Below are 11,481 nucleotides of genomic sequence, written 5' to 3'. Positions count from 1 at the left end.
ATTGCGCGCACCCGACGGATACGCGCGTCTGCTTGGCGCGACTGCGTTCCTCGAGTCGATTCACTAGGTCGTCACATCTCTCGCCACACGTAAATTCTCCCAGGGTGGTCACGGCGTCAGCCTGCACCAGGAGTTCACGCTCTTCCTCGAGAAAACTTTGATCTATTTTTAAATAATTCTCACACCGATGCTTCTCGCACGTTAATGTTGAAAACAAATATTAGCAATAAATACAACAACAAAACAACGACATTAGCAATAAATAATACAACAAACAACGACATTAGCAATAAATACAATAAAACAACGAAATTAGCAATAAATACAACAAAACAACGACATTAACGATAAATACAACATTAGCGATAAATACAACATTAGCGATAAATACGACAAAAATAACGACATTAGCGATAATGACAAACAACGACATTAGCAACGCGCGAGTACGGAATCGAAGTACATTGCTCACGCAGTCGTGCATACCGGACATATCGCACGAAATTACAACGAATGCCAGGCTCACAGTTCAAGCACCACGTACCATTGTATTCTCTCGTAAGATCCTACGACGTGTTTACGAATTCAGCACGGAGTCGTTGAAATCATGGCATCATTAATACGTAACTGAACGTCCATACGATATCAGAAGTTGAGATATGGCCAAAAACGACAAAAATATTTTTGAAATTTTACAACGTAGCATAAGTGCGGCAATTAGAAAGATGCATACGGCCTATTCCGAGCATTCTATTTTCACCAGCAGCTGAGATATAGCCAGAAAAACAAAAAAAATTTTTGAAATTTAACAACATAGCATTGTGCGGCATTCAAAATAGATGCATTCGGGCCTATTCGGAGCCTCTTTAAGTTTCATCAGAAGCCGGAATATAACCAAAACGAAAGAAAATATTTTTAAAATTCTTAACAGCATTGTGCGGCAATTAAAAATGCATACGGCCTATTCCGAGGTTTTTATTTTCACCAGCACACATATGGCCAAAAACAAAGAAAATATTTTTGAAATTTAACAACATAACATTGTGCGGCATTCAAAATAGATGCATTTGGGCCTATTCGGAGCTATTTATTTTCATCAGAAGCCGAGATATGGCCAAAAAACGAAAAAAAAAATATTTTTGAATTTATACAACTTACCATTGTGCAACATTCAAAATAGATGCATTTGGGCCTATTCGGAGCCTTTTATTTTCATCAGAAACCGAGATATGGCCAAAAAACGAAAAAAAATATTTTTTAAATTATACAACGTAGCATTGTGCGGCAATTAAACAAGATGCATTTGAGCCTATTTGGAGCCTTTTATTTTCATCAGAAATTAAGATATAACCAAAAAACGAAAAAAAACATTTTTGAAATTTAACAACATAGCATTGTGCAGCATTCAAAATAGATGCATTTGGGCCTATTCCGAAGCTTCTATTTTCACCAGCAGCCGACATATGGCCAAGAAACAGAAAAAAATATTTTTGAAATTTAACAACATAGCATTCTGCGGCATTCAAAATAGATGCATTTGGGCCTATTCGGAACATTTCATTTTCATCAGAAGCCGAGATATGGCCAAAAACGAAAAAAATATTTTTGAAATTTACAAACGTGCATTGTGCGGCAATTAAAAAAGATGCATACGACCTATTCCGAGTTTATTTTCACCGCCCAGCAGCCGAGATATGGCCGCCAAAAACGGAAAAAATATATTTTAAATTATACAACGTAGCATTGTGCGGCAATTAAAAAAGATGCATTCGGGCCTATTTGAGCCTTATTTTCGACTGAAGTTGAGATATAACCAAAAAACGAAAGAAATCATTTTTGAAATTTAAATAACATAGCATTGTGCGGCATTCAAAATAGGTGCATTTGGGCCTATTCGAGCTTTTATTTTTATCAGAAGCCGAGATATAACCAAAACGAAAGAAAACATTTGAAATTTTACAACGCAGCACAAAGCGGAAATTAAAAAGATGCATACGGATTTACTTCAAGCCATCTATTTCACCAGCAGCCGAGATATGGCCACCAAAAAAAATATTTTTGAAATTTAACAACATAGCATTGTGCGGCATTCAAAATAGATGCATTTGGGCCTATTCGGAGCCTTTCATTTTCACCAAAAACCGAGATATAGCCAAAAAACAAAAAAAATATTTTTGAAATTCTACAACGTAGCATTGTGCGGCAATTAAAAATGCATTCGGGTTTATCTGAGCCTTTATTTTCATCAAAAGCCTAAATATAACCAAAAACGAAAGAAATAATTTTGAAATTTTAGAACGTAGCATTGTGCGGCAATTAGAAAGGATGCATACGGGCCTATTCCGAGTATTTTATTTTCACCAAAGTCGAGATATGACCACAAACAAAAAATATTTTTGAAATTTAACAACATAGCATTGTGCGGCATTCAAAATAGATATTTGGGCCTATTCGGAGCTTTTCATTTCACCTCAGAAACCGAGATATGTCTAAAAACGAAAAAAATATTTTTGAAATTATACAACGTAGCATTGTGCGGCAATTAAAAATGCATTCGGGTTTATTCGGAACCTTTTATTTTCATCAGAAGTTGAGATATAACCAAAAACGAAAGAAAACATTTTGAAATTTTACAACGTAGCATTGTGCGGAAATTAAAACAGATGGCATGGACTTATTTCAAGCCTTCTATTTTCACCAGCAGCCGAGATATGGCCAAAAAACAAAAAAAAATATTTTTGAAATTTAACAACTTAGCATTGTGCAACATTCAAAATAGATGAATTCGGGCCTATTTAAAGCCTCTTTTATTTTCATCAGAAGCCGAGATATGGCCAAAAACGAAAATATTTTGAAATTTTACAACGTAGCATTGAAACCGGCAATTAGAAAAGATGCATACGGGCCTATTCCGAGCATTCTATTTTCACCAGCAGCTGAGATATAGACAGAAAACAAAAAAATTTTTGAAATTTAACATAGCATTGTGCGGCATCTGTAATAGATGCATTCGGGCCTTATTCGGAGCCTTTTATTTTTATCAGAAGCCGAGATATAACCAAAAACGAAAGAAAATATTTTTGAAATTCTACAACATAGCATTGTGCGGCAATTAAAAAATGCATACGTACCTATTCCGAAGCTTCTATTTCTCACCAGCAGCCATATGGCCAAAAAACAAAAAAAAAAAATATTTTTAAATTCTAACAACATAGCATTGTGCGGCATTCAAAATAGATGCATTTGGGCCTATCTGGAGCCTTTTATTTTCATCAGCTGAGATATGGCCAAAAACGAAAGAAAATTTTTTTGAAATTTTACAACTTAGCATTGTGCAACATTCAAAATAGAGAATTCGGGCCTATTTAAAGCCTTTTATTTTTATCAGAAGCCGAGATATGGCCAAAAACGAAAAAAATATTTTTGAAATTTTACAACGTAAGCATTGTTCGGCAACAATTAGAAAAGATGCATATGGGCCTATTCCGAGCATTCTATTTTCACCAGCAGCTGAGATATAGCCAAAAAAACAAAAAAATTTTTGAAATTTAACAACATAGCATTGTGCGGCATTCAAAATTAGATGCATTCGGGCCTATTCGAGCCTTTTTATTTTCATCAGAAGCCGAGATATAACCAAAAAACGAAAAAAAATATTTTTGAAATTCTACAACGTAGCATTGTGCGGCAATTAGAAAAGATGCATACGGGCCTATTCCAAGCATTCTATTTTCACCAGCAGCTGAGATATAGCCAGAAAACAAAAAAAAATTTTTGAAATTTAACAACATAGCATTGTGCGGCATTCAAAATAGATGCATTCGGGCCTATTCGGAGCCTTTAAGTTTCATCAGAAGCCGAAATATAACCAAAAAAACGAAAGAAAATATTTTTAAAATTCTACAACGTAGCATTGTGCGGCAATTAAAAAAAATGCATACGGGCCTATTCCGAGGCTTTTATTTTCACCAGCAGCCGACATATGGCCAAAAAACAAAGAAAAATATTTTTGAAATTTAACAACATAACATTGTGCGGCATTCAAAATAAATGCATTTGGGCCTATTCGGAGCTATTTATTTTCATCAGAAGCCGAGATATACAAAAAACGAAAAAATATTTTTGAATTTATACAACTTACCATTGTGCAACATTCAATAGATGCATTTGGGCCTATTCGAGCCTTTATTTCATCAGAAACCGAGAGGCCAAAAACAAAAATATTTTTTAAATTATACAACGTAGCATTGTGCGGCACCAAATGGGTGACATTTACTTGGGCCTATTTGTTTCTATTTTCATCAGAAATTGAGATATAACCATAAAACGAAAGAAAACATTTTTGAAATTTAACAACATAGCATTGTGCGGCATTCAAAATAGATGCATTTGGGCCTATTCGGAGCCTTTCATTTTCATAAGAAACCGAAATATGACCAAAAAACGAAATAAAATATTTTTGAAATTATACAACGTAGCATTGTGCGGCAATTAAAAAAGATGCATTCGGGCCTATTCGGAGCTTTTAATTTTCATCAGAAGCCGAGATATAACCAAAAAACGAAAGAAAACATTTTTGAAATTTTACAACGTAGCATTGTGCGGTATTCAAAATATACATGGAACCTATCCGGAGCCTTTTATTTTCACAGCAGCCGAGATATGGCCAAAAACGAAAAAAAATATTTTTAAAATTTAACAACTTAGCATTGTGCAACATTCAAAATAGATGAATTCGGGCTTATTTAAAGCTTTTTATTTTCATCAGAAGCCGAGATATGGCCAAAAAACGAAAAAAAATATTTTTGAAATTTTACAACGTAGCATTGTGCGGCAATTAAAAAAGATGCATACGGGCCTATTCCGAGCATTCTATTTTCACCAGCAGCTGAGATATAGCCAGAAAACAAAAAAAAAAATTTTTGAAATTTAACAACATAGCATTGTGCGGCATTCAAAATAGATGCATTTAAGCCTATTCGGAGCCTTTTATTTTCATCAGAAGCCGAGATATAACCAAAAAACGAAAGAAAATATTTTTGAAATTCTACAACGTAGCATTGTGCGGCAATTAAAAAAAATGCATACGGGTTTATTCCGAAGCTTCTATTTTCACCAGCAGCCGACATATGGCCAAAAAACAAAAAAAAATATTTTTGAAATTTAACAACATAGCATTGTGCGGCATTCAAAATAGATGCATTTGGGCCTATTCGGAGCCTTTCATTTTCATTAGAAACCGAGATATGGCCAAAAAACGAAATAAAATATTTTTGAAATTATACAACGTAGCATTGTGCGGCAATTAAAAAAGATGCATTCGGGCCTATTCGGAGTTTTTTATTTTCATCAGAAGCCGAGATATAACCAAAAAACGAAAGAAATCATTTTTGAAATTTTACAACGTAGCATTGTGCGGCAATTAAAAAAAATGCATACGGGCCTATTCCGAGCCTCCTATTTTCACCAGCAGCTAAGATAAGGCCAAAAAACAAAAAAAAATATTTTTGAAATTTAACAACATAGCATTGTGCGGCATTCAAAATAGATGCATTTGGGCCTATTCGGAGCCTTTTATTTTCATCAGAAGCCGAGATATGGCCAAAAAACGAAAGAAAATATTTTTGAAATTTTACAACTTAGCATTGTTCGGCAATTAGAAAAGATGCATACGGGTTTATTCCGAGCATTCTATTTTCACCAGCAGCTGAGATATAGCCAGAAAACAAAAAAAAAAATTTTTGAAATTTAACAACATAGCATTGTGCGGCATTCAAAATAGATGCATTCGGAGCCTTTTATTTTCATCAGAAGCCGAGATATAACCAGAAAACAAAAGAAAATATTTTTGAAATTCTACAACGTAGCATTGTGCGGCAATTAAAAAAAATGCATACGAGCCTATTCCGAAGCTTCTATTTTCACCAGCAGCCGAGATATGGCCAAAAACAAAAAATATTTTTGAAATTTTAACAACATAGCATTGTGCGGCATTCAAAATAGATGCATTTGGGCCTATTCGGAGCCTTTTATTTTCATCAGAAGCCGAAATATAACCAAAAAACGAAAGAAAACATTTTTGAAATTTTACAACGTAGCATTGTGCGGCAATTAAAAAAGATGCATACGAGCCTATTCCGAGCCTTCTATTTTCACCAGCAGCCGAGATATGGCCAAAAGACAAAAAAAAAATTTTTGAAATTTAACAACATAGCATTGTGCGGCATTCAAAATAGATGCATTTGGGCCTATTCGGAGCCTTTTATTTTCATCAGAAGCCGAGATATGGCCAAAAAACGAAAGAAAATATTTTTGAAATTTTACAACTTAGCATTGTGCAACATTCAAAATAGATGAATTCGGGCCTATTTAAAGCCTTTTATTTTCATCAGAAGCCGAGATATGGCCAAAAAACGAAAAAAAATATTTTTGAAATTTTACAACGTAGCATTGTGCGGCAATTAGAAAAGATGCATACGGGCCTATTCCGAGCATTCTATTTTCACCAGCAGCTGAGATATAGCCAGAAAACAAAAAAAAATTTTTGAAATTTAACAACATAGCATTGTGCGGCATTCAAAATAGATGCATTCGGGCCTATTCGGAGCCTTTAATTTTCATCAGAAGCCGAGATATAACCAAAAAAACGAAAGAAAATATTTTTGAAATTCTACAACGTAGCATTGTGCGGCAATTAAAAATAATGCATTCGGGTTTATTCGGAGCCTTTTATTTTATCAGAAGTTGAGATATAACCAAAAAACGAAAGAAAACATTTTTGAAATTTTACAACGTAGCATTGTGCGGAAATTAAAAAAGATGCATACGGACCTATTTCAAGCCTTCTATTTTCACCAGCAGCCGAGATATGGCCAAAAAACAAAAGAAAATATTTTTGAAATTAAACAACATAGCATTGTGCGGCATTTAAAATAGATGAACTCGGGCCTATTCGGAGCCTTTTATTTTCATCAGAAGCCAAGATATGGCCAAAAAACGAAAAAAAAATATTTTTGAAATTCTACAACGTAGCATTGTGCGGCAATTAAAAAAAATGCATACGGGCCTATTCCGAGCATTCTATTTTCATCAGAAGCCGAGATATGGCCAAAAAACAAAACAAAATATTTTTGAAATTTAAAAACATGGCATTGTGCGGCATTCAAAATAAATGCATTTGGGCCTATTCGGAGCTTTTTATTTTCATCAGAAGCCGAGATATGGCCAAAAAACGAAAGAAAATATTTTTGAAATTTTACAACGTAGCATTGTGCGGCAATTAAAAAGATGCATACAGCCTATTTCAAGCCTTCTATTTTCACCAGCAGCCGAGATATGGCCAAAAACAAAAAAATATTTTTGAAATTTAACAACATAGCATTGTGCGGCATTCAAAATAGATGCATTTGGGCCTATTCGAGCCTTTATTTTCATCAGAAGCCGAGATATGGCCAAAAAACGAAAGAAAATATTTTTGAAATTTAACAACATAGAATTGTGCGGCATTCAAAATAAATGCATTTGGGCCTATTCGGAGCCTTATATTTTCATCAGAAGCCGAGATATGGCCAAAAAACGAAAGAAAATATTTTTGAAATTTTACAACGTAGCATTGTGCGGCAATTAAAAAAGATGCATACGAGCCTATTCCGAGCCTTCTATTTTCACCAGCAGCCGAGATATGGCCAAAAGACAAAAAAAAAATTTTTGAAATTTAACAACATAGCATTGTGCGGCATTCAAAATAGATGCATTCGGGCCTATTTGGAGCCCTTTATTTTCATCAGAAGCCGAGATATGGCCAAAAAACGAAAGAAAATATTTTTGAAATTTTACAACATAGCATTGTGCGGCATTCAAAATAAATGCATTTGGGCCTATTCGGAGCTTTTTATTTTCATCAGAAGCCGAGATATGGCCAAAAAACGAAAGAAAACATTTTTGAAATTTTACAACGTAGCATTGTGCGAAAATTAAAAAAGATGCATACTGACCTATTTCAAGCCTTCTATTTTCACCAGCAGCCGAGATATGGCCAAAAAACAAAAAAAAATATTTTTGAAATTTAACAACATAGCATTGTGCGGCATTCAAAATAGATGCATTTGGGCCTATTCGGAGCCTTTTATTTTCATCAGAAGTTTAAATATAACCAAAAAAACGAAAGAAATCATTTTTGAAATTTTAGAACGTAGCATTGTGCGGCAATTAGAAAGGATGCATACGAGCCTACTCCGAGTATTCTATTTTCACCAGCAGCCGAGATATGACCACAAAACAAAAAAAAATATTTTTGAAATTTAACAACATAGCATTCTGCGGCATTCAAAATAGATGCATTTGGGCCTATTCGGAACATTTCATTTTCATCAGAAGCCGAGATATGGCCAAAAAACAAAAAAAAATATTTTTTAAATTATACAACGTAGCATTGTGCAGCAATTAAACAAGATGCATACGAGCCTATTTGGAGCCTTTTATTTTCATCAGAAATTGAGATATAACCAAAAAACGAAAGAAAACATTTTTGAAATTTAACAACATAGCATTGTGCGGCATTCAAAATAGATGCATTTGGGCCTATTCGGAGCCTTTTATTTTCATCAGAAGCCGAGATATAACCAAAAAACGAAAGAAAATATTTTTGAAATTTTACAACGTAGCATTGTGCGGCAATTAGAAAAGATGCATACGGGCCTATTCCGAGCATTCTATTTTCACCAGCAGCCGAGATATAGCCAAAAAACAAAAAAAATTATTTTTGAAATTTAACAACATAGCATTGTGCGGCATTCAAAATAGATGCATTTGGGCCTATTCGGAGCCTTTCATTTTCACCAGAAACCGAGATATAGCCAAAAAACAAAAAAAAATATTTTTGAAATTCTACAACGTAGCATTGTGCGGCAATTAAAAAGATGCATAGGCCTATTCCGAGCATTCTATTTTCACCAGCAGCCGAGATATAGCCAGAAAACAAAAAAATTTTTGAAATTTAACAACATAGCATTGTGCGGCATTCAAAATAGATGCATTCGGGCCTATTCGGAGCCTTTTATTTTCATCAGAAGCCGAGATATAACCAAAAAACGAAAGAAAATATTTTTGAAATTCTACAACGTAGCATTGTGCGGCAATTAAAAAAGATGCATACGAGCCTATTCCGAGCCTTCTATTTTCACCAGCAGCCGAGATATAGCCAAAAAACAAAAAAAATTATTTTTGAAATTTAACAACATAGCATTGTGCGGTATTCAAAATAGATGAATTCGGACCTATTCGGAGCCTTTTATTTTCATCAAAAGCCGAGATATGGCCAAAAAACGAAAAAAAATATTTTTGAAATTTAAAAACTTAGCATTGTGCAACATTCAAAATAGAAGAATTTGGGCCTATTTAAAGCCTTTTATTTTCATCAGAAGCCGAGATATGGCCAAAAAACGAAAAAAAATATTTTTGAAATTTTACAACGTAGCATTGTGCGGCAATTAGAAAAGATGCATACGGGCCTATTCCGAGCATTCTATTTTCACCAGCAGCCGAGATATAGCCAAAAAACAAAAAAAATTTTTGAAATTTAACAACATAGCATTGTGCGGCATTCAAAATAGATGCATTCGGGCCTATTCGGAGCCTTTTATTTTCATCAGAAGCCGAGATATAACCAAAAAACGAAAAAAATATTTTTGAAATTTTACAACGTAGCATTGTGCGGCAATTAAAAAAAATGCATACGGGCCTATTCCGAAGCTTCTATTTTCACCAGCAGCCGACATATGGCCAAAAAACAAAAAAAAATATTTTTGAAATTTAACAACATAGCATTGTGCGGCATTCAAAATAGATGCATTTGGGCCTATTCGGAGCCTTTTATTTTCATCAGAAGCCGAAATATAACCAAAAAACGAAAGAAAACATTTTTGAAATTATACAACGTAGCATTGTGCGGCAATTAAAAAAAATGCATTCGGGCCTATTCGGAGCCTTATATTTTCATCAGAAGCCGAGATATGGCCAAAAAACGAAAGAAAATATTTTTGAAATTTTACAACGTAGCATTGTGCGGCAATTAAAAAAGATGCATACGAGCCTATTCCGAGCCTTCTATTTTCACCAGCAGCCGAGATATGGCCAAAAGACAAAAAAAAAATTTTTGAAATTTAACAACATAGCGTTGTGCGGCATTCAAAATAGATGCATTCGGGCCTATTCGGAGCCTTTTATTTTCACCAGAAACCGAGATATGGCCAAAAAACGAAAAAAAACATTTTTGAAATTATACAACGTAGCATTGTGCGGCAATTAAAAAAAATGCATACGGGCCTATTTCGAGCATTCTATTTTCACCAGCAGCTGAGATATAGCCAGAAAACAAAAAATATTTTTGAAATTTAACAACATAGCATTGTGCGGCATTCAAAATAGATGCATTCGGGCCTATTCGAGCCTTTTATTTTCATCAGAAGCCGAGATATAACCAAAAACGAAAAATATTTTTGAAATTTTACAACGTAGCATTGTGCGGCAATTAAAAAATGCATACGGGCCTATCCGAAGCTTCTATTTTCACCAGCAGCCGAGATATGGCCAAAAACAAAAAAATATTTTTGAAATTTAACAACATAGCATTGTGCGGCATTCAAAATAGATGCATTTGGGCCTATTCGAGCCTTTTATTTTCATCAGAAGCCGAGATATAACCAAAAACGAAAAAATATTTTTGAAATTATACAACGTAGCATTGTGCGGCAATTAAAAAGATGCATTCGCCTATTCGAGCCTTTATTTTCATCAGAAGCCGAGATATGGCCAAAAAACGAAAAAAATATTTTTGAAATTTTACAACGTAGCATTGTGCGGCAATTAAAAAAGATGCATACGGGCCTATTCCGAGCCTTCTATTTTCACCAGCAGCCGAGATATGGCCAAAAAACAAAAAAAAATTTTTGAAATTTAACAACATAGCATTGTGCGGCATTCAAAATGGATGCATTCGAGCCTATTCAAAGCTTTTTATTTTCATCAGAAGCCGAGATATAACCAAAAAACGAAAGAAAATATTTTTGAAATTTTACAACGTAGCATTGTGCGGCAATTAAAAAAGATGCATACGGGCCTATTTCGAGCCTTCTATTTTCACCAGCAGCCGAGATATGGCCAAAAAACAAAAAAATATTTTTGAAATTTAACAACATAGCATTGTGCGGCATTCAAAATAGATGCATTTGGGCCTATTCGGAGTCTTTTATTTTCATCAGAAGCCGAGATATGGCCAAAAAACGAAAAAAAATATTTTTGAAATTTTACAACGTAGCATTGTGCGGCAATTAAAAAAGATGCATACGGGCCTATTCCGAGCCTTCTATTTTCACCAGCAGCCGAGATATGGCCAAAAAACAAAAAAATATTTTTGAAATTTAACAACATAGCATTGTGCGGCATTCAAAATAGATGCATTTGGGCCTATTCGGAGCTTTTTAT

This window comes from Cardiocondyla obscurior, linkage group LG27 (genome assembly GCF_019399895.1).
Source record: "Cardiocondyla obscurior isolate alpha-2009 linkage group LG27, Cobs3.1, whole genome shotgun sequence".
NCBI lineage: Eukaryota > Metazoa > Arthropoda > Insecta > Hymenoptera > Formicidae > Cardiocondyla > Cardiocondyla obscurior.
The sequence above is the reverse complement of the archived record's forward strand: the minus strand, read 5'-3'. Positions refer to the sequence as shown.